Below are 24,552 nucleotides of genomic sequence, written 5' to 3' on the forward strand. Positions count from 1 at the left end.
TTAGATGCTCTGGACGCTGTGCCACTGCCATTCAGTGCCACAGCGCGAATGCTCCCTATTGTAAATTGGCAGTATGAATTGGTATAATCCTAATTGATCCAAGGAACATGATAGGAAAGTCGAATTTAGTATGCTTGAGCTCCAAATATTAAAGTGCATCTTTTAGTGACGATTATTTCTATATTCTGTGTTTAAAACTACCACTTTTGGGAAGTAGGTATTTTCTTGCCTAAGCCTTCCCATGTGCTCTGCTGTTATAAGTATTGGCTGTCTGGTTTTGGAGGGTCAGGGCAGGCTGAGACCGACCTGGATTAAATAGAGAGATCTGCAGTTGGAGTATGGAGAGGGCTCACCCTTTGATCTCAGCAGGGCTGTGCCTGGCAAGGTGAATGATTGCTCCACCTCCCACTGTGCGTCTGATGGCAGGATGTAGCCTCGTAAATAAAGTGCTCCAGGACGACACCAAACTGGTTCTGGCTGGGTTCACTGATTTGTGACTTTTTGAGAACAAAAACTTTTGGGGTATAAAGATCTGTGCTAAAACCCCTACACGGTGTGTTACTTCTGGATGTCAAGACGAACCTCTGTCCATGTAACGAGAGGGAAAGGACTTTGAAACTTTTATCCATCTTGCTGAAGCAACTACCCAAGGGCCTGATTTGAGCTTGCCTTCTGCTGAAGTCTCAAGGACATTAGACTTCACCCACCAGCCATCTGGATTCCTATTTGAGAGGGATTCTACTCAAAGGTGAGGGATCTGTTGAGAATTCCAGAGCCTCTGGTTCTACTGCGGGGAACACGGGCTGAAAGTCATCGCATCGCTATTATAGGCCGCCGCAGCTGAGGATCTGTTGTCGCTGAGAGCCCGCATTTGCCTGTGTTACCAAAGTTATCGTGATCGCTATTGTGGGCCGCCGCAGCTGAGGAGCTGTTGCCGCTGAGTGTCCACCTTAGTCACCACTTTGAGGATCTTGTTATCACCTGCGGGTGCCGCTGGGTGCCCGCCCTTAAGCCCCGTCCCAGGATTGTCGTGAGTGCACGCCGCGGACCGCTACAGCGGGGAGCTGTGGCCGCTGCAAGTCTGCTTGTCATCACCACGGCTTCCTTGTGAGGCTGCATGCCGTGCCCCTCTCAATCTCAGGTACATTGTGCATCACCGGGTCGCATGGACCCTGGCCTCAAACTAAGTTCGTCCCGCACGATTTTTGAGTGCCTCTATTGCTTTTGAAGTGAATCTGTAATTATGTGCATTGTGGTTTCTTGATCGCTTTTGAGCCTTGTGTTAAGCCTATATGAAGGTACTTATTTTTTTATAGCTACTTGTGTGGTGTCCCTTTGTAGTGTCTTCACTGCGTTATCGTGTTTGGTCATAAATGCTTCACACACTGCCTCTGAGATAGGCCTGTCTGCTCGGGCTATGTTATCACAGGGTTGAGCAAGGGTTATCAAAGGGTGTAGCCCCTTACTCTGACATAGGAAGAAGGATCCCTATTTGGACATCAGCACCAGCCGCTGCCAACTACAGATCCCCATTTCTTACACAGAGCAAACCTTCTATATATATACGGTTTGTCACTCTGGGTATCCAACATCTGCAATCTACAAGCTGGTGATCCTAATGCAGTAATTTACATCAGGTGTGGGCACCAGGCAATACCCTCTGTGTATGCGCTGTTGCACATAATGTCAAACCATGTGACATTACTTATTCCCGAGCACCAAGTACACACCCGCAGTGTAACTCCACTCAGAGGTTCAGCAAATCAACGTCCATGCTCACAGACCGACACGGTCATTTGAAGCACACATGTCACTGTCTTGGAATGAAGTGGGGCAGATGTGGCGTTGCATTCAGAACACTCTAAAGTGACTCTGCTTCAAGGAGCTGGGCTGGAAGCTTGATAGCTGACACTACTCTTCCACTGCTTGTTCCACAGTGGCCGATCCAACCAATGTGTCTCCCATTAAAGTACTCTTTAGCTATAATCTCTGTGTAGAGAGAACAAGGCTGCCTTCCTCTCCCAGACCCTTCTGGTGTTCTACCTTCTTCGATTTCATTTTCTCAGTTCCCCCGGGAGTGATGCCTGCAGACTCCCATGTGTGGGCTCAGAGTTGTGGTGGCCTCTCCTCTGTCCAATATATATGTATATATGAGAACCGCAGGGGCACTGTCATCAATTTCCCCCCAACAGGCTGTTGTTGTCCTTTAAGGTTGCTCCACCGCAAAGCCCAATCATGCTCCACTTGCCCACACTGCTAGGAAGGAGCAAATGGCCTCTGGGTACCAGAGTGTATGTACATTTCAGTTGGCAGCAGTGGCTCTGCAGCTAGGATACACAAGAGGCTCACAGAACAAAATGGGGGGATAGATTGCTTCATAAAAGTAATGATTGTGAAAGTGAGACCTCCGTCTCTGGACTAGCCTTTCTACATGAAGGGTGGAAGTCTGCCTGTCTCAATTCTTAGACCACGTGCTATCTACAGAGGGCAAGGAAAAAGCTGCCAATTTCGAACTAATTTCTTGTCACAACCAGCTCTGATGAAACGTTACGGATATGAATGCAAAAGAAATTCCCAAAGATGTATGTTTGCAGGAATTCTCCGGGTCTGCCTTATCGGGTTAGTGAAGGGTAAAATGAAATCAGCTGAGGCCGTGCTTGCTCTGGGATCGAATCTGCCTTTGCAAATGGGATGCACGACGAAGCGATGGATAGCGCGGGCCTTCAAGATGAAGAATTTGGGGGCTCACAACGAGCGGGCACTTTACAAGTCATTAAACCCCCCACGCGCCCTGCATAAAAAAGAACATCTGCAGGGACGGAAGGTGGACGAGCGTGCGCTATTATGCATGCGTCCTGTCACCGCCAGATAGCCATGCGCCAATAAAACTCACTAAACTGAGCATTTTATCAGAATTCACTTGCATAGTGGGTTGAAACATTAACTAGTGTGGAGAAATCAAATTGAATGGACGGACAATAAATTCTTGGCTGGTGAATGCACCATGAGCAGAAAGATTTCGACAGAGGTAGAGTTGGGCTTCGCTGACAGAGTTGTCCTCTTGATCTAGATCAGGTCAAAGACATCTTTTTATGTTTCAATCCTAATACTAGAGTGAACTGGCGTCAGCTGCAGGGTAGTACTTGTATTGTTTGCATGGTATTTCAATTCTTTAACGGTATCTGATGACAGATTTATGGCAAAGAACAAGGTGGGTCCACAAATGAAAGCTTTAAAAATGGAGGTACCTTTGGCCTGCACAAGGCATAATGAAATTTATTAAGCCAGGAGAATGGTGATGTACAGCATAAAGTCCGCCTGCCGTACATTATATGGATATTGCAAGACACCGAGCAGTTTCATGACCACATAGAGGTCATGGAACTCCCCGCCGACCTCCCTCTAGTCCCAACTTTCTTCTTATTTGTGCTTATACAAAACCTCCTTAGAGCGCTCTCTTGTCCCCCGGCCCTGATATCCTCTGCTAATCCCCCAAATCCTCAGACTTGATTGCTTTTTGCCCTTACCTCCTCCCCTCACCTAAACCTCCACCCAGCCTCTCATATACTTCGGCCTGCCTCTCTACCTCCTTTGCTTCTTTCTCACTAGCTCACCTCTAAAAGTGTTTTCACCACTGCAGAAGCTCATTTATGCTGCAGAGAGGCTCCGCCATCTGTCCTCTTTTATGTTGCCTGCACTGGAACCCCCTTGGTGATGTAATGTTGCATGGGGCCACAGTGCGCATTGTGGCTGAGCTCGCACTACCTGACAGTGCCACCAACTGCCCGCCCTTTGAAGCTGTACTTGTCTTACCAGTATCACTAGACAGGTGCCAGGTAGTTTTTCTCCTGCTCCGACGCACACCTGTCCTGGTCAAAAGGACAAAAATCAAATTGGTATAACCGGAGATATTGATTTTTAAAGGTTATAGTGAAAACAGCACCAAAAAGCACAAAGCTCTATTGGGGATATCTGTTCGGGCCAGACCAGGACTTAAAGTCACAAGTTCAGGCCAACCAGGTTGGGGCTCAGGCTGGCTACAGGGACCCATTTAGGCCTGCTAAACAGAGTACCTTAAATTCTGGTTGCCGAGCGTTGCCTGGATCCAGTCAAAGCAGCCGAGGTGATGCGTTGGTTCCGAGATGCGGCGAGACTGCCGTGCGAGGCCATGGTGCATTGACATTGTTGACAGGACTTGTGTTGTGAATATCAGAGTCAAAGATGTGGGGTGCAGCTGAGACAATGTGTCGATTCTGATGAGTGGTGAAGCTGAGATGCGGAGTTTCGGCAGCGTAGTTGAGGCTGCCTTCGACAAGGGATGCAAGGAGCTTGCGCCTGGAAAAGCATCACGCAGCGACAATTCTGAAGGGGATGCGTCAGTCCCAGGGTGCGGGTTGCAGTAGCGATGCAAGTCTTTTACGACAGGTCCAATCCACGCAACAGGGACGATACATCAGTTCTGCTCTGGGATGCGCTGCTCAGTCGAGGAAATGGATTGGTTCTGCTCGGGATGCATCGCTGAGCAGAGAAGATGCGATGGTTCTGCTGGCAGGCACCCTAGGGCGACGTCCAAGGGTTCAGGACAGTGTGACACCACTTGTCAGGGTAGACTCACAGATGGCAGAGTCCAGATGCAGGGGGTGGAAGCGCATTGTGTCTGTGAGTGTTCAGATCAGGAAGCTAGACAACTAGCCCTTGGAGCCACTCTGGGTTCTGCGGTCAAGTGATGCAGGACCAGTCCTGCCCACCCAGACAGGAGGTCAGCCGGTAAGCACAGCAAAGCAGGAACCCAGCAGAGTAGTGATCCAGCAGAGTGGCAGTACTTCAGCAGAACAGCAGTCATTTTTCTGGCAGAGTAACCACGGGTCCAGAAATTTACTGTCTTAGTGATGTCTGAGATCCACTACTTATACTCAGTGGTGCCTTTGAACTGGGGTGGAGACTTCAAAGGCATGCCGTCGAAGTGGACAGAGGTCCTCCCTTCCTGCCCTGCCTCCAGATTCATTACAGAGGGCATGCAGCTCTTTGTGTGTAGACAGGACATAGCCTTTTCAGGTGTAAGTGAGACTCAGCCCAGTTCATCCCTCCCATCCTGCCAGAGATAGCCCATTGAGGCACAGCTAAACTCCCATCGTGCTTGGCTGTCTACGAGGAATAGAAAAAGCCCAACTGCCAACTACACCCAGTCATGTGATCAGAGTCAGGCTATAGGCACCAAGTGGCTAAAGCTAGAAAATGCGAACTTTCCAAAAGTAATGAAAAAATTAGGACAAAAAGTCATAGACTCTGTGTGCACTACCAATACGCACTCAAGAGAGTATTCCCCAATGTGGCATACAAGTAATCAATTGTCACAAATCAAATGCTAAAAATTAACACATTCACATTTCTGAATGTGTTAATTTTGAGCATTTGATTTGTGACAATTGATTACTTGTATGCCACATTGGTGAATTCTCGCTTGAGTGCGTATTGGTAGTGCACACAGAGTCTATGAATTTTTGTCCTAGTTTTTTCATTATTTCTAGAAAGGGGGCGGGCTGAACCTCCTCTCTGTATGCACACCACATTGATTACTGTCAATATGTGATAAATCTGTTGTTTCTTCTGTTTAGCTTGAGTGCAAATTGGCTGTTCTCTCTGTTTAACTTTCTAAAAGTGGCATTTTCGGAATTGCAATTTAAAATCCAACTTCACCATAAGTTTGTATTTTAAATTGTGATTCCAGAGACACCACACTTGAAGGGTCTATTTCTTCCCAATTGGAAATTAGACTTATAAAATGCAATAAGGTAATCCCAATGTTATACTGTTGCATTCTTCGTGTGGCACTTCTCTATTTCCCTTCTTCCTGCCTTCCTTATGCCTGGAACATGGAACACTGTACCTGCGTTGTACAATTTATGTTCCATGTTCCAGAGCTCCTGTGTCAGTTACTGCTTAGCGTTATTCGATGTAGTTGTGCTGTGCCTCAGCCTCAATAAATCTTGGATTTTGTACTCACCGTCTGAAGACTCTTCATTACAAATTTGGCGACGACCGGCTGGAGACTTCGTTTGCTACACCTTTTCATGAGGCACAGGTGCTGCGACGTCTTCTGGACCTACTTCCTCATCCTTGACTTCTCCACAAATTTGCACCGGTCTGCGACCTGCATATGTGGTTCCTGCTTTGAGCCGTGAAAACCGCAGATCGCTGGCTCCTTTACTGCACTTTCTTTGTGATTTTGTCCAGTTTCATGATTTCTTGACTCTCCAATGGCCGACTTCGATTGCCACACAACGACTTATGACGTCGGGCTGCTTAGATACCAGTGATTACTACTGTTGCTTAGCAGCTCTTCAACCGTACTTCATGATTGGCCACGTTGTATGTCACCACGTCTAGCAGCTCCTCAACATGACCGCACCTCCTGATTGGCCACTCTACACGTCATCACTCCAGCGGCCATATTGGTGTAGGTTGATTCTTGGAAACACCGGAATCATTCCTGGAAACGCTTTGGTGATCTTTCTTAAGTGCGATTTATACGTTTATCTTTAGGCAAGGAGCATTTCCTTTGGCATTTCCTTTGACATTTCTTCGTGATTGATACAGGTAGAAGAGCCTGTTCATCATCGGTGACAGGCACACCTTGCACTTCATTTTTCCAAGCCTGTTTCTGGAGTGGTTACATTGCTTGTGCTACAGCCTGCTTACTTTCGGTGACAGGCACACCTTATACTTTATATTCATTACATATTATAGTCTATTTCCTGTTATTTATTCATTGTTTCTACCTGCCTACGTTATTATCATTAAATAATTTTTCATATGTTATATATTTGTTTCCATAGCATAATTTATAATTGAGTTTTCCTTCTTTGTTTCACAGCTGTGACAGGTATATTTCACCTTTTTCACATAATTGTAATTTTATTTTGACTACCATCACGTCAAAATGCAATTTGATCCATCTTCCAAATTTTTGCAAACTAAAGGAGATCCACCCATACCTTGGACAAGGTGGAAAGAGGAATTTATTACCTACTTAAAGGCTATTGATGGAGAACATATGTCAGCGGAGAGAAAAAATATATTTTTCTTCACTGCTTAGGTTCTGAGGGACAACTTGTTTATAGGACTCTTCCTCCTGCCAGATCGGGAGGTGAATATAATGTGTATGATGAAGCTATTTTACGCATAGAAGGCAGATTTAAACCTACGACTAGTGTTGCTCTTAATAGGTTTAAATTTTACACTAGAGCTCGAGAAGAGGGCGAAAGCTTTGATGAACTTCTCACTGCTCTGCGTGCATTGTCTTTACACTGCAATTTTAGTTTAATAACTGACGAGATGATTAGGGACCAAATCATTGTTCATGTGAGAAGTAAGAAAGTACAGGAGCAATTGTGGATTTTGGGCGATCCTAATTTGTTTTTTGTGTTGAAATTTTTTATTGAATTTTATAAGACAAATACATTAGAGCATATGCAATAATAAATAAAAGAGAATAAATTCATGTTAGAAGGAATCATGGAATAAGATATTAATAAATAAATACGATATAAATATGCGTTTAAATAGATAAATACTAATTAATGCAACGATGAGATCAAAACCCAGAATGACATGTAATAAGAGTGAGCTATAGGGAAAAGAGAGAGGAGAAAGACATAGTAGAATAAAGAGTGCTGGAAATATAAAGAAATAAAACAAAGGAAAAATAATTAAATAAAAGCAGAAGAATACCACAACGGAGGAAGCAAAGGATTGGGGGGGAACAAAGAGAAGAGAAAAAACAAAGGACAGAAAAGTGAAAGCTGATTAGTGTGTTTGAGTAGAAGTGGAGGCCGGAGAATCAGCAGCATTTGATTTAAGAAATGGAGACCATATTCGAAGAAAAGTGTCGTTTTGATCCTGAAGGTTATAGATTGTACGTTCATGGGAGGCAGTTTGCATCATTGCCACCAACCAGTCCTCCTGTGATGGAGGCAAAGTTGATTTCCAATGACGCAGTATACATATTTTGGCAGTAGCAATTGAAGTATGAAAAAGACGGAGTTGTGGCTTCGTGAGCTTTGGGGAATGACGTAAGTCATGTAGGAGAATGTTAGTAGATGTAAGTGGCAATTTTAGGGGCATAGTGGATTTCAAGGTAACACCGATAAAAGTCCAATAGGATTGGATACTAGGACATTCACAAATGATATGAGTAATATCACAACCTTATTTTTATTCTGAGATGCAGGTGGAAAGCGCCGGGACACTCTTTTCGAGTAGCCGTGCGCTATAAAAGAACGCTGTAACAACATAACATAACAACCTGAATTGGAGCATCTCCAACAGTTAGAATGAGAGAGAAGACCAGCTTGGTGTAATTTGACAGGAGACCAGTGCCAATCATGCAGAATTTTAAAAAGACAAAATTTGAGCCTTGATTCACGGGCTCCCTTATTTAAATTCTCTAGAATCAAATCCCACTCAGTATCGGAAAAGGAAATTGAGAGACGAGATTGCCATTTACGCTGGAGATCATGTGAAAGAGATTTAGAAAAAAGATGAGATGAAAAAATGTTGTATATACCAGAAGTAACACCCTTAAGTTTCCCCCAAATGTGCAAATAGGATAATATAGGGGAATCCTGCAGGAGCCATGGTGATGTTCCCATATGGGTCTTCAAACATTGTTGGAGTTGAAGATATTTGGAAGAATGATGAAGGGGAAGATCAAATTCTACCCTGAGCTGAGAGAATGACTTAAAATCCCCATCATGCAGAAGTTGATCCGGATAGAGAATACCTGCAGCTCGCCATTCAGGCCAGGATAACATACGACCATTAATACGGATCCCCGAATTATTCCACAGGGGAGCCTTAGCATGGATTCTTGAGTTTGAGCCTAATAATCTATGACTTCTCTGCCAGGATTTATGCATGGCAGATAGTATCGGGTTTTTTGGGTCAAAACGACTAGAGCCAGTACCATACAGAGGAGAAAGGTTTGATTCTGAGGATAGGAGATGTCTTTCTATTTGAACCCATTGTGGTAAATCTTTGATGCCAGGTAAAAAATATGAGATTTGGGAAATATGTAACGCCAAAGAGTAGTGTGCAATAGATGGAAGGCCAATTCCGCCAGATAACTGGTGAGCCTTCAACTTAGTGATAGCAAGGCGAGGCTTCATAGTACCCCAGATGAAAGTTTTAATCTGGGCATCTATTGATCGAAGTAAGGATAGAGGGATCTGCAAAGGAAGCATACCTAGAATGTATATAAATCTCGGAAGGGTAACCATTTTAACCGCCTGAGTTCTGCCCCAAAGAGAAAGACCCAAAGCCTTCCATTTGTCAAAATCCCGTTGCATTTGGGATATAAGAGGAGATAAATTATCTGCAACCATGTCTTGCAATCCTTTATTAACGAGGACACCCAAGTATTTAAGGCGTGAAGGCTGCCAATGAAAAGGGAATCCAAAAATGGCTGCTTTTGTGGTACCGTTAGAGATGGGTAAAGCCTCACTCTTGTCCCAATTAATCTTATAACCTGAAAAAGAGGAGAAATCATTAATAATGTGAAGAAGAGAAGGAATCGACCGGGGAAGACGAGTAAGGGTGAGTAGGATATCATCAGCATATAAGTATATTTTAGAATGTCCAATTGGAAGGGGGACACCAGAGACCTCATCAGATTGACGAATGGTGGCGGCCAAAGGCTCCATAGCCAGAAGAAACAAAAGAGGGGATAGTGGACATCCTTGACGTGTCCCTCTCTTAATCGTAAAGGTGTCTGATAGAAACCCACCACAATTTACCTGAGCAGAAGGGTGATCGTATAATAAGCGTACCTTATCAATAAATTTCGTGCCTAAACCAAATCTATCCATGACCTTGAAGAGATAGTTCCATTCGATGCGGTCGAACGCCTTTTCTGCGTCAAGTGAAAGGGCTAACGCATCATCCTTAAGATGTTGAGCCGACCATAGTGCATGGGCCAGAGAACGCAGATGGTTCCGAGAGGAACGACCCGGTACAAAGCCTACTTGAGAATGGTGTATCAAGGAAGGCAAGACTTTACGCAAACGCGAAGCAAGAATGCTGGCCAAGATTTTAATATCAGAGTTCAATAGAGAGATGGGGCGATAGCTACTGCAGAGCTGGGGGTCTTTACCTGGCTTTGGAAGCACAACAATAATAGCCTTGTTAGAAAGAGGTCCTAGTGAAGATGAACTATCCGCCTCCTGGAATGCGGCATGCAGGGTATCAATAATATTGTGACCTGCCCAGCGATAGAATTCAGGGGGAAATCCATCTTCACCAGGGGCCTTGTGGTAAGGCAGGGCAGTAATCGCACTAGAAACCTCATCTCTGGTTATTTCACCCTCTAGGATGGCTCTGCCCTCCGCCGAAAGAGAAGGAAGATGCACTTTTGCAAGAAATGCTGTCATTTTAACCGAGTCCATTCTATTATCGGAGGTGTAAAGAGATTCGTAAAAGGAGGCGAACTCATTAACAATGTCTTGAGGTTTCGTGCACAGGTGACCTTGCGCAGATCTAATGGCCGGAATGGCCATGGACGCCTCCCTCTGCCGCAGCTGCGCGGCTAATAACCTTCCCGCCTTTTCCCCTTGCTCGTAATGCCGGCCTTTCATTTTCTGTAAAGCGTATTCTGCTTTAGATGTAAAAAGGCTATTTAAGGCCATTCGAGCTTGCTCAAGTAATTTACGGTTTTGTAGAGACGGTGATATGGTGTATAAACGAGAATAAGTTTGTATGTCAGATTCGAGCTCACTTTGTCTCCTTGCATTTTGTTTATTAGCAATTGCTGCATCGCGCATTAATTGCCCCCTCAAAGTAGCCTTCGCCGCAGCCCAGAGAGTCCTGCTGGAGGTGACAGACCCCTGATTAGTAGAAAGATAATTTTGAAGGTGAGATTGCAGTTGGGACTTACCAGCAGGAGTCCTGTGGCGTTGGATGTTCATTCGCCATGGTTTACGTCCAGGCCGAGAAAGACCCAGATCAAGGGAGAGGAGAACCGGAGAGTGATCAGACAAGGCCGCTTCCAGAATGCAGGAGTCTGTAACGAATTGAACTGTGCTATGAGAAATAAGGAAGTAATCAAGACGAGAAAATGTACCATGGGCCGATGAAAAGAAAGTATATTCCTTATCCGTTGGATGGCTGAAACGCCAATGGTCAACCAGTCCAATATCTGATATGATGTCCCCCAACAAGGCTCTGTCTGACGCATTGCCCCTATCTAATGGGCCAGTTTTGTCTAGAATGGAATCTTGCGTTACATTCCAATCTCCGCCAATCAAATATTGTGATGCATTAATTTCAAGCAGCAAACGGGATAATTGAAGAAAGAATGTTTTTTTGGTACCCGTAGGGGCATAAACAGACCCTACACAGATGTGAGACTCTCCAATTTTAAGTTTGGTAAATACATAACGGCCATTTACATCTGACCATGTTTTAGAGACAGTGACCGGGAGGGATTTGCGAAGGAGGATTGCTACTCCACATTTGCGGAGGGGGCCTGTATCTGAGGAATCGTCTTGCTGGCGCTACTATGGATAACCTTGCCCACCCAGTCTCTGCAAAGTTTATCTGATTCTAGAGCATCCAAATGGGTCTCTTGAAGCAAGGCCACATCTACATGTTTGGTCTGGAGATAGGAGAGTACTTTCTTCCGCTTTATGTAATGGGTGAGGCCATGTACATTCCAAGTGATCGCATTAAGAGAATGTGCCTGTGCCATAGTAGAATAGAGCAAAAATCAGAAGGAAGAAAATAAAGCACAAAACAACGTGTTGAACCAGACAAAGAAAAAAGGGAGAGAAATGACAAAAGGAAGGGGAAACAGAAAGAAAATAAGTGGAAGCAGTACTTCTAATCTAGATGAAATGCATAAAGAAAACAATAAAAAGATAAAGACGAAAGGAGGTAAAATTTAGAAAATAGTACAGTAATAAAGAAACTATAGAATAGTAGCGAGTAAAGAACAAGAAACCGTAAAACTGTTACCCGCGGGTCTGGGCGCACTAGAGCGCCGCCGCGGGAAAAGACCCCACAGAAAGAGAGAAACAATTAAGAAAGCATTAATAATATAGAAGGGAAACCCGAAAGAGCAATATAAAAGAGAACAGAAGAAGGTAGAGAAAGCCAAATAAAGGTTGAGAAGCGACACTACATAAGAGGAGAAATCTTACAGTAATTAAATGTGAGGTAACCTTAAGTGCATAAAACATATCATACACATATCAAAAAGCCTATACCAATATGCATACGATCAAATAAAATAATACAACTATAATCAAACAATTAGGCGCCAATGCACCCGAGTAACTGCAAAACTAGTTAAGAATATGCAATAAAATTGTAACATGAAAAGTAAGAAATGCAGGGAGAAAAAAGAATAGCATTATAAGGCAGAGATATAGCAGAAGGCAAAGTGAAAAGGAAAAGAGATAAGATAAGAAGCTAGTGAGAAAGAGGTGAAAAAAAAGGCAATCAGATATTATAAGAACAGCGAAAAATGCCAAAAATATAATAATGATTTAACAATAGAAACAAGGCTCGCAAGGACCAGAAGTCCACCATAAGCTGCCAATAGGTCAGGAAGTAACTTTTTCCACAGGAGGAAGTATTATTCAGTCCGCATCCGAATGGGTTTTAAGAGGAGAGCGGGACTTGTCTCTTTGTAAGTCTTGTGGGAATGTGGCTGCCGAAACCGATTGTATTGCAGACTTCCTATCTTCTTGTGAGCGATGAAGTCGTTCGAGGTCCCTGCCCCGAGGTCTAGGGCTACTAGGAGGGCGCCTGTTACGTTCTGACATTGAAGTAGAAGATTTAAGGAGTGATTGGGACGGAATTGGCTGTGAGGATGCAGCGAGAACCTCCATATCTTGAGGTTGAAGGCAGTCCAAAAATTGTTGAAGATGTTCTGGATCAAAAAAGTCCTTAGAGACTCCATCTTTGGTAACACGAAAACGTGCAAGTTCAAAAAGGCCATATTTGATATCTAATTGACGTAATTGAGGTCGCATGGAGAGAAAGGCCTTCCGCCGTTCATTGGTTTCCTTGGAGAAATCAGCTGCCATATGAATGCGATGGCCTTCAAAAGAGAAGGAACCTTGAAGTCGAGCAGCAGACAGTAGTTGTCTAGTTTGGTCATGTCGGAGAAAACAAGCAATGATCGGCCGTGGGCGCGCGGCAGGATCACCACGAGGAGGACCAATTCTATGAGCCCGCTGTATCTCCAGAGGTGGGGTAAAAGAAATACCAGTCATCTGAGGAAGTATACGACACAGAAATGCACTGGAACTCTGCCCTTCAATACGCTCTGGAAAACCAAAGAAACGAACATTATCCCTCCTGCTTCTGTCTTCCAAATCAATAAGTTTGCTACGGAAGAATAGGAGGTCTCGGTCTTTGTTGGGAAGGGAGTCCAAGCGGTTCTCCACCGTCTGAACTCTGGAGTCAAGAGATTCAATCTTCGCATGAAAGCTGGTGAATTCTGCTTTAATTGATTTAGTCTCCTCAGCTAATGATGTAATTGTGAGTTTCATGTCATCTAATCGGCGACTAACCTCAGATATTTCGTGTAGAATACGTTGCAGAGTTGCCGCCGATGTCTGCCCCCCATTAGAGGTCGAAGCCGAGGGTAAAGCGGGAGGAGAGGAGGCAGTTCCTTTCGTTGGCATGTTAATGGTCTGCTTAAGAGCTTCGGCAAAGAGAAGTGGCTTAGAAGACTTATTTCCTTGCCTAGGGGCAGGCATTTGAGGAAAATATTTGACAGAAACTTTGAAAATGCGTGAAGGCGTCTTGCTGGTAGACAGTTCTTGTATATAAACACAAAAATACAACAATTCCAGACATTAAAATGTAAAAGTACATCACATGAAGGGGAAAACCCTGCTTAGTTATCCCCAAAACCACAAGCAAAGGGTTAAAGCATTGATGAAAATAGTGTAACTGTCGCCATGCTCAAAGGCGCATAAATAGAGTGAAACAGCATATAAACCACAGTTGTATTTGCAGAATGAACAGGGAAATCATGAGCCACATCAAAGCAAAGAGTACACAACCTGACTGAAAAGGTTGACTAAAGCACTATAATGACATTAAATTAAGACATGCTATTATATGCGTCACCCAAGTTGCATTAAAAGAGTCATTTCCAGGCAGCACCAGTCGAAGGGGCGAAACTATGAGGCCACTCATAAGAGGATGAAAACATTTTTTTAAAAAAATTTGAAAAGTTCAGTTTTGAGTGACAGTCGTGACTTGTTCTTGCAGGAAAAACATTAACTTTGCAGAGAGTGTGGCGCAAAATGACTGACTGAGGTAAATGACAAAAAGCGCCACAATAAAGTTATAAAAGGAGTTAATCCTACCAGCAGTAGACCAGCAGCACAACAAGAACCATGACTCCTGTGAGGTAATATTGCTGAGGAAAATAAAGCAGACAAAATTGAAGGAGGCGCGGCTACATGAGGAGGCTGGTATTCAAGAGTAATAGCAAGGGCGGGACTTCATGAGGAAGGCGCCTGACAGCAGCAGCGAAGGCGCGGCCTCATGAGGAGGCGGGCGCTCGACATCCACAGGAGCCCGACCTCGTAAGGAAGCGGGTGCTCCTCAACAGCAACAAAGGCGCGGCCTCGTGAGGGGGCAGGCGCACTCTATGAGCAGCAGAGGCGCGGCTTCAGGGGGAGGATGAGGCAGCCGAAGGAAGCACGTCAGGCGGGCTGCGTCAGGTAAGCAGCGCCACACAATCTCGTCAAGACGAGTAACACCAGGAAGACTGCGCTGTCACATCCCTGGAACACGCTCAAATCGTGCCCCCCACCTTCCGGCAAGCACAGGGCACGTGAAGAGGACTCCAAAGCAGGTAAGGAGTAAAATATTTCTGTTAAGAGCCCAAGCACAGCCAAGGCATTGGGGCAATCTGATAAGTGGATCAAGTCACTTAACAAAGAAACAAAACCTTCTACTGCCACTGAAGTCAATGTGATCAACCCTGGAACTTCTAAGACTTACTCTAATGACACAAATGTTTCAAGTAGCAAACAATTTTATAGTTATAGATGCGGAAATCCTGATCTTATAGCCTCTTCCCCACACTGTCCTGCTATTGGTAAAGAATGCAGTAAATGTGGACGTTTGGGGCATTTCTCCAAAATGTGCAAAAATGCCATGAGGGGTGGTGCTCCGAATTCCAAGAAGTTTGTACCATCTTCTTCAAAATTCTCCAAAGGGAAAGTTTCTTGTGTATCTTGTCAATCTCATTCATGTGATCATTCACAAAGTGATTCTCATTCTTGTGGTCATTCTCAAGGCGATTTAGAGTCTGGTATTGTTGTTGCGATCCAAGATTCTTTCGATGTGTCTGAAGCTGAAAAGATTTCTTCTCCTAAGTGCATCGTATGCATCTTGGAAAGAGAGTTGGAGTTAATGGCTGACTCGGGATCGCCTTGGACTATAATCACAAAAGAGTATTGTCTAAAATCTTTTGGAGAACTTATTGACCTTGATTTGTTATGTGAACCTGATATTGTAGCGCAAATTTTGATGGATCCTACATTGACTTTATGGGTTTCAAAGAGGTGTCTATTGAGTTCAAGGGTAATTCTGCTAACATTAAATTATATGTAGCTTTCAAGGGTGTTAATGTCTTAGGCTGGCGTGATCAAGCCAAACTGGGGATTGTCTTGAACCCCAGGAACAAAGAACCTGTTTCGGTTCTTGCTTTATCCTCAGCTAGTACTGATTTTGTTAATTTGTTTCCCAATGTATTTTCTGATGATCTTGGCAAACTTATGAGTTTCAGCCATAGGATCAAAGTCAAACAAGGTTTGGTTCCTGTGAAACAAAAACTAAGAGGAGTTCCTATCAGTATTAGAACTGAGTTAAAAAAACTTGTTGGATGAGAGGGTCGAGAGTGGCGTTATTGAAGAAATTGAATCTTCTGAGTGGGTTTCTCCCATTGTTTTAGCCCAAAAACCAGATAAAAGTATTAGGTTATGCGTTGATTTGAGGGCTCTAAGTTCTAATCTGGTTGCTGATTGCCACCCTCTTCCTAATATAAATGAGATGGTATGCATGTTGGATGTGCCTGACTCCAAACACTACACTGCTTTTATCACACCACATGGCATTTTTCAATTCAAGAGGATGCCTTTTGGTCTTGCTTCAGCCGCATCTGTGTTTCAGAGGGCCATGTACCACATTTTTAAAGATGTCAGTAAGTTCGTTAAATGTTTTCAGGATGATATCCTAATTTTCTCTAAAAGTGAGGAAGACCACTTTCATCATGTAAAGGAAGTTTGCCTTAGGTTAGGTAAGTGTGGTTTGACACTCAAAGCTGGGAAATGTAATTTTTTTTGTAAATCAGTGGAGTATCTAGTTCATACTCTCTATGGTGATGGGGTTGTGCCCAAGAAATCTCTGGTTGATGCCATCATCAATGCACCTGCTCCTGACAATAAAGAGAAACTTCTTTCTTTTGCGGGACTGTGTGTATACTATAGCAAATTCATACAGAATTTTGCAACCAAAATGGAACCTCTTAGGGAGCTAACCAGGAAATCTACTGAGTTTTTCTGGTCGGATAAACAAGAGACAGCTTTCAGACAAATTAAGAATGAAATTGTTAATGCTCCTACTCTGAAGTCTTTCTCCCTTAATAAGAGGTGTGTTATCACCGTGGATGCCAGTTTGTATGGGCTTGGAGGAGTGCTTAGCCAGTGTGCGGGGAAGGAAGAATGGTGTGTGGCTTTTGCTTCTAGGACTCTTTCTATGACTGAGAGGAGATATTCTGTGAACGAGAGAGAATTGTTGGCTTGCATCTGGGCCATTGAACATTTTCGTAACTATGTGTGGGGTAGCAGGTTTACGCTCAGAACTGATCATAAACCCCTAGTTGGTATATTGTCTCCAGGGGGAGGATGGAACTCCACTGCACGAATAGCCCGCCTCACATCAAGATTACAGGAATATGATTTTGAAATTGTGTATGTTCCTGGAAGGAGCAATGTCACAGCTGATTTCCTTTCTAGATTGCCGTGTTCGGATGAGTCCCTAGTTGAACAAGAAATGGACATTGTTACCATTGTCAAGGATTTTGTATCTCAGGAGTTTTTGTGTTTGTCTGAGACTGAGTGGATTACTGATATTAATAATGATTTTGTGTCCCAACGGATCATTGAATATGTAAAAGATGGATGGCCCAAGGAAAAGTCTGCTTCTGCTGAAATTGCTCCTTTTTGTCGTGTTTCTAGTGAAATTGAAGAACTTGGTGGTTTACTCTTTAAAGCACGAAAGATCATTCCTCCTGCATGTATGCAGAACTAGATCTTATTACTAGCTCACCAAGGACATTTGGGTATGTCTTCTATGAAACGACTCATCCGAGCAAATTTTTGGTGGCCTGGGCTCGACAAAATGGTAGATACGATGGTTAGAGAGTGTCTTGAGTGTATTAGTAGTGATAAAATGTTCAAAGTATAATCTGCCCCCCTCAAACCAATCTCTTGGCCTGAGTGCCCGTGGCAAAATGTAGCCTTTGACATATCAGGCCCTTTCAGACAGTTACCTTCCAATGCTCGTTTTGCTCTGGTTATGGTGGACTACCAATTTAAGTGGCCGGAAGTAAAGTTTGTAGCTAATGCTACTAGTCAAGTTATCATTACCTTTCTCAAAGAAGTTTTTGCACATGAGGGGTCCCCCGAGGTTCTTGTAACGGACAATGGGGTGCAACTCACATCGCAAGAAATGCTAAATTTTCTCCATATGTGTAATACCAAACATGTGACCACTTCCCTGTATGAAGCAAGTGAAAATGGCCAGGTGGAGCGGTTTAACCGTGTTCTAAAAGATAGTATTCAATCAGCTGGCAGATCAGCTGATTGGAGGGATATTGTAAGGAAAAAATTGTGGATGTATCGCATCACTCCCCATTCGGTGACTGGGGTAAGTCCCTTCAGACTTTTGAAGGGGAGAGAACATATTTAGGAAATTTGTCCTTGGTGGATTAAAAAAGTTATTAAGATGGATAATAATATTGACCTTAACCAAGTTGCCAAACGTGTGGAGAGCAGGCAGAACAAGATGAAAACTTTGTTTGACTCCAAAATGAATGTTAAAATTCCTGGTTTTGCTGTTGGAGACTGGGTTAGAATAAAAAAAACTGGATTTTTGGTGAAGGGTTTTTCCAAGTTCAGTCATCCTATTAAAGTTGTTAAGGTTTGTAAGAACACTGTTATTACTCAAGATGGTAGAGTATGGAATTTAAGGAGGGTTGCTAAATGCAAGTCCTTAAGGTGCTCTGTAAATAATGATGATGCGTCGTCAATACATGATGCTCCTAATCCGGATAATAACTCTTATCATTCCACTCAATCTGTGGCATCTAGAGTAAAGAGCAATGACCGTCTTAGAGTTTTACCAGCCAGGTTTATGACTTGAAATTTGTTTTTGTTTTTGTTGTTGCCCCTCTCCTCTTTTTCTTTTATGTTAGGGGTGAGATGTGTTGCATTCTTCGTGTGACACTTCTCTATTTCCCTTCTTCCTGCCTTCCTTTTGCCTGGAACATGGAAAACTGTACCTGCGTTGTACAATGTATGTTCCATGTTCCATAGCTCCTGTGTCAGTTGCTGCTTAGCGGTATTCGATGTAGTTGTGTTGTGCCTCAGCCTCAATAAATCTTGGATTTTGTACTCACCGTCTGAAGACTCTTCATTACATATACTATAGGAGAGATAGACCTTGAAGCAGTGAACAATGAATTTAAGGTCTTTCACAACCAAGAGAGGTAAAACTTAAAAGTACATATCCTGCTTTTTAAATGCATTGCACCCTGCCCTCTAGGCTGTCCAGGGTCTACCCTACGTTTATTTTCTCAGGTCAAAATGGCAGTTTAAACTGCACACGCAGGCTCTGCAATAGCAGACCTGAGCCATCTTTAAAGGGCTATGTATGGGGGGCGTCGCCAAGATGGTGGCGTGGTAGGACGCGAACAACGGAGCTCCTGCCTGCCGTCTGCCACAATTAGCTTCAAATAGCTTGCCGGAAGACCGGAGACAGTAGAATTTGGCGATGGAGTGTCCCCCTGTCCCGTTCCAGCCCTTGGTGGCTGCGGCAGTTGGAAGCGGACACCTTACTCCAGCGGTGTACGGAGCGGCCCGGCCCGGGACGCCCACGGCAGAGCAGAGGCCTCAAGACAGGGGCGGCCCTAATCGAGGTCCGCCGAGGCCGGCATCTATTCCACCAGCCCCTGCCCGACAAAAGAACGGTCCCGGGGGGCCTCATCCGTCACAGTCAGGAGCCTGCATCTTTTTTCCCCGGTCTTGCTCGGTGCCAGTGACTCAGCGGGGAGCTTCCGCCGCGGACCACGCGAGACCCGGACCAAGCCAGACACTTATTGGACCCCGTTGCTGATGAGCTGCGGAAGGCGGAGATTGAGGTGAGGCTTCACCCTCTCCCGCCTCACCCGCGGCGCCCTCAACTCCTGTGATGCTGCGGCCATATGCGGCGAGGACTGGAGCTGCCCAGCGGACCCTGCCACTGGTCTGAAGGTAAGTGGTTTTTTTGGTTACTTTTTTAATTTGTAACCCCCCCCCCTTCATCCCCGTACCGCCCGCCACCTCCGGTAAATAGCGGCCGCCACTACAGATTACTGTACTTCAAGAAAACTAATCATGGGTGGATTTTTCTCTCTCTTTAGGGGAACTCCTGAGCCCCCTTTTGATAAATGCATATTTCTATTCAGACTGAATACAGCCCTTGAATATATTAGTTGTAACAAAAATATTGCACCGTCATCTTGCTCTCCCAACTCACAAACAATCCTGAAAGGAAGTAACACAACTGTATCCCCAATGATCGTCTTTTTTTAACTATTCACAATAAACTAAAATGCTCAAATATGATGCACTTATATGCTCAAATATGATGCACTTTAATTGATTGAAATGGGATGGATTTGTGTTTCTAAGCAAAACTATAATTCTCTATGCTTACTGCTCTTTTCAGCACTTCTCACTTATTCTTAAGGCATCACCTGTCAGTGGTATTGACTGTTCACTACTGCATTTGAGACCGCCAGGTGCTTTCTGTAGCTTCGTGGTGGCACTTTCAGACCAAGATTTACTAATCTTTTAAGCATCGCAAAGCAGCAAGCCATCTTGCGGCACTGCATTGTGTGCAGAGGGAGAGAGCAGAAATGTGCCATGTTTATTAAGAGATGGTGCATTTCTGCTCTCTCCTTGTGCTTGCGCCATCCCAGGCACCCTTGCGACAAAGTGCAAAGGTGCCTGCATAGTGGACAGGTTTGTTTTTGTGCAGAAAGACATATCTGAGCCTTAGAGGTGTATTCCTCTCTGCATGTGTGCTGCAGAATGGTTACAGTTTAAGCTGCTGTGTGCCACCGCAGACTCCTTTGCACCATAGTCCAAGGGTGTCTGCATTGTGGGAAGCATATTTTTGTGTGAAAGAGGTCCCCTTCATGCACAAAAAACATGATTTAAGACATTTCCCTCTTTATGTGTGTGCTGTAGAAAAACAAGGAGAAACTCAAGTAATTCTCATTGTTAAGCCTGCCTCAGGGAGGCACAAGATTCTGGGGCAATACCCTGTCTACAATTCTTTGTAGCTAGCAATTTGTCTTAAAACACATGGGTGGTGGCATTGGAATGCCCATGCACCACCCATGAAAAGCACCCTTTACACAAAGTAATGCGAAGCAGAAAATTACACTGTGTTGTATTACTTTGGTTACAATCCAAAGCAATTACGATTTACGTTGGATTGTAAATCCCACTTAAATCTGCATCTTCTCTGCATTAAAAAATGTAAAGCAAAGTCTACACACAGTCTTTGTGAATCTGGGCCCTAGTATACCAATTAATTGATTTCATTCATTGGCATAATTGAGGCATGCTATATTTGACTTAAGGAGCTACATCTATTTTTGTTCTTTTCATAGTAATACTTTGTGCACGTTTTTTTGTTTTGTTATTTCAATGTCACCATATATGTGCCCTATGGTCTGCCCCACTGAAGTGCTCAGGTGTGTGTTGTATGGTTGTGAAGTGTGTGACCAGTTTTGCAGAGTGTTTCAAGCTTCAAATGTGAGTTTGTGTTCAAGCATTCCTCATTCCTGGTAATCATACCTACATTGATTAGGTTGCATGAGCATTTGTATGGTATACTATTCTTTCAGTGTTCCATTTCACTGGAACCCCTAAAAGGCAATAGTGGATCATATTACATGTTTATCTATTTTGTATCTTTTATATTACATGTTTATTTTTGCAGTGTAAGCTTTAAAAAGCTGGTTTTTTCAACATGCAGCTGGCAATGTTTAGTTTTGGTTTACTTTCCATGAATAAACTGTTGGTAAATTAAAGGACAATGATGAGAAGAGGGTGATCAGGGCCATGAAGGGCAAGTCACTGTGTTTAGAAATAACCTAGGATTTAAAAGCAGCTTGAGCGTCCAGCTTTAGGCCGCAATAAAAATGTCATGATTACTCTTTTGTTTAATGTTCCGGCTAGAGAGAGAGATCGGAGTTTGTGTAGAGGCAGTTATGGCTCACCATAAATTAGCGCAGAGGATTAAAATGCCTGCTGCTGGGGCGTGGCCACGACGCCGACCAAGATGGCCGCCTGACGCGGGACCTCCGACGCACCGGAGCTTCTCCTCTGTCCCGGTTCTTCTCCGGAGAGCATTTCGCCACCACAGACATTGGATTTTCATGTCGGAATGCAGCGCGCTTCTGGTGAGCGCTTTTTGATGCATTTTTAGGGCCGGGGTGCCCCTTTTCTCGCCGCATTCGTTCTCTCCTCAGAGAGCGGCCGCCATTTTGTTTGAGGCGCGATGCTCGTTTTTCTGCTGGCTTGGCTGCATTTGCTCCACATTGCCCTTTTTTTGGGATTCTACGCCTCCTGAATGCTGTTTCATCCTTTCTGGGCGCTGCCATGCCACATGGATATCTTCTAGCCTGTGCTGCCCCACGTGGATGGAATGAGGTAATTTCTGATAAATGACTTTCTTGCTATGTTCCTGCCTCCTTTTTGATTGCGCTCATCACTGCCTCTGACGGGGGACGTCCATGACCTGGTTGGTTACTGACCCTGCACTCTTCATTTTTGCTTAGTTTGGCACTGGCTTGTCTCTGCTTACTCTGGAACATTTCTTTATTCACTCCACAAGCTCTCCTATGGTTACTACTCCACCTCTATGCGACTGAATGCCTTCACTTTTTTGGTCTTACCTCACAGTCGTCCTCTTGTTTGCTGCTTGTCATTTCTGATTGGCTTCTATGGGCAAGCTACGTAATCCAAAGTTCGTCTTTACCCCTTCGGGGAACTCTCCTGTGGTAACCTCTTCACCTCATACAACGACGGACTCTCCTCCCAAGGTAGCACCAATGGCGGGAGTAACCCTCCCTCGCTCCTCCTCAACACAGCCTCCTTCAAACAAATCCTCACCTCCGTCAGCTTCATCTTCTAAGCGCCTCAAACAAGATGCGTCTTCGTCAGAGAAGCCATCATCCCCTATTTCCATGGAGATGCTTTTTGAGGAAATTCGTGCCCTTCGGCCTTTTGTTGAGGAGACCAATAGTAAGATGCAGTTCCTTGAGGAGAAATGGTCATCTATAGACAACAGAGTTACAGTTGTGGAGCAACAGGTTTCGGACCTTCATTCTACTTCCCAGAGGGTTTCCTCCTTAGAAAAATCTGTTCTGGCGCTACAGCAACACACGGAGGAATTGGAAAACAGGAACAGGAGGAACAACCTCCGTATTTATGGTTTGCCAGAATCTTTAGAAGGGGACGACCCTGTGCTCTTTTTCTCCTCCTTTCTCCCGAAGCTTTTGGATATGCCATCCACCACCTCCCTCAATATTCAGAGAGCGCATAGACTTGGTCCTCGCTCATCCACGTCAACCAGGCCAAGGGGAGTCATTATCCTTTTTTTGAAGTTCACAGATCTTCTCTCTGTCCTTTCAGCGTCCAGAGCCAAGCGTCAGATCTCCTGGTTGGGTCAGAGAGTATATCTTTCCCAAGATGTTTCAAATGCTACTGCCTCTCGTCGGAAGGAATTTTTGTCCCTGCGAGCTCCGTTGAGGTCCCTTGGTGCTAGATTTGGTTTATTTCACCCATGCACTTTCAAAGTTACGTTACAGAATCAGACTTGGACCTTCCAGGATCCTGCTGAACTCAAAAATTTCATTCATATCCGTTCTAATTCTGCTATGGAGACCTCCTCCACTTCTTGTGGCTGATTGTTTAATTGTTTTACACATTCAGATTACTTGAAATGTCTAACTTTTGCTTCCCTTACAGGTCATCCATTTCTGTCCCTGTCTCTGTTTCCGTTTATTAATTTTCTACGTATTAGATTATAAATATGTTTTTCTTACTCACATGTTTCTAACTTCAAATTCCCTCATACCTTTGTCTAAGAATTGTGTCCAGTTTTTGCCCTTCAGCATTTGAATTTTCACCCTTGGTTCGTCATAATATGTCTTCATGTTCTCAAATGTTACTCATTCTTTATTCATTTATCTAGATGGACCGACTTCCTCTCAACCTGGCTCTTCGGTTATGTTCTTTGTTCCGGTGCGATCCGGCCTGGTCTCCCGTCTCGGGGGATCTGTCTCGTTGAGTGTCGCCATTTCCCCATTGTCCTATTTCGTACTCCCCTCAGGTATGTTCTCCTCAGTCGTCCCTTTGGGATATGTGCTGTCTCTCCTTGTACTTACTTTCCTTTCCCGTTTCCTTTATCCTTTTCTCTTCCCTGTACTGGTTGATCAATTCCGATTCTCCTTTGTTTCTATTCACCCTTTTTCCTCTCTTCTCAACCTATTTCACCGATATTTCTCAAAGTTTTCTCCTTTTCGACTTGTCTTTTGCGTATGCCTCTTCTTCTTTACTTCTTCTGTCCTATTTGATTCTATGTTATTTGTTAATTCAAAGTTATTACATGGAATTTAAAAGGTTTTATTAACCCCATTAAGCGGCAGAGAGTTTTGTCCCATTTGGCCTCCTACAATCCAGATATTGCTCTCTTGCAAGAAACTCACCTTAATGATGTTGAATCTCTGAAGTTAAAAAGAAGTTGGGTGGGTACAGTCTTATTTTCACCCTCTGACAACAAAAAGAATGGAGTTGCTATCCTTTGTCACAAGAGGCTTAAATGTACGGTTTTGTCCCAGGAGACGGACTCTGAAGGTCGTTGGGTACTGGCTAAATTATTGATAAACGCGATTCCTTTGACTGTTTTTAATGTCTATGGGCCTGTACAAGCAGACTGTTCTTTTTGGCCTTTGATTACAGAGAAATGTGTTCAATATAAGGATGTATCATTTGTTTTTGGTGGTGACTGCAACCAGATTGTTGATCCGTTCCTCGACCGCAAATCCACAGTCCGTTTCACACCACATAAACCCCACAAACAATTTCTTAATACTATTTCACAGTCACATCTTATTGACTCTTGGCGTCTTTCACACCCTGACACGTTGGACTATTCCTTTTTCTCTCCTCCTCACTCATCCTTCTC

The sequence above is a fragment of the Triturus cristatus genome, chromosome 4_2, assembly GCF_964204655.1.
Source record: "Triturus cristatus chromosome 4_2, aTriCri1.1, whole genome shotgun sequence".
Taxonomy (NCBI): Eukaryota; Metazoa; Chordata; class Amphibia; order Caudata; family Salamandridae; genus Triturus; species Triturus cristatus.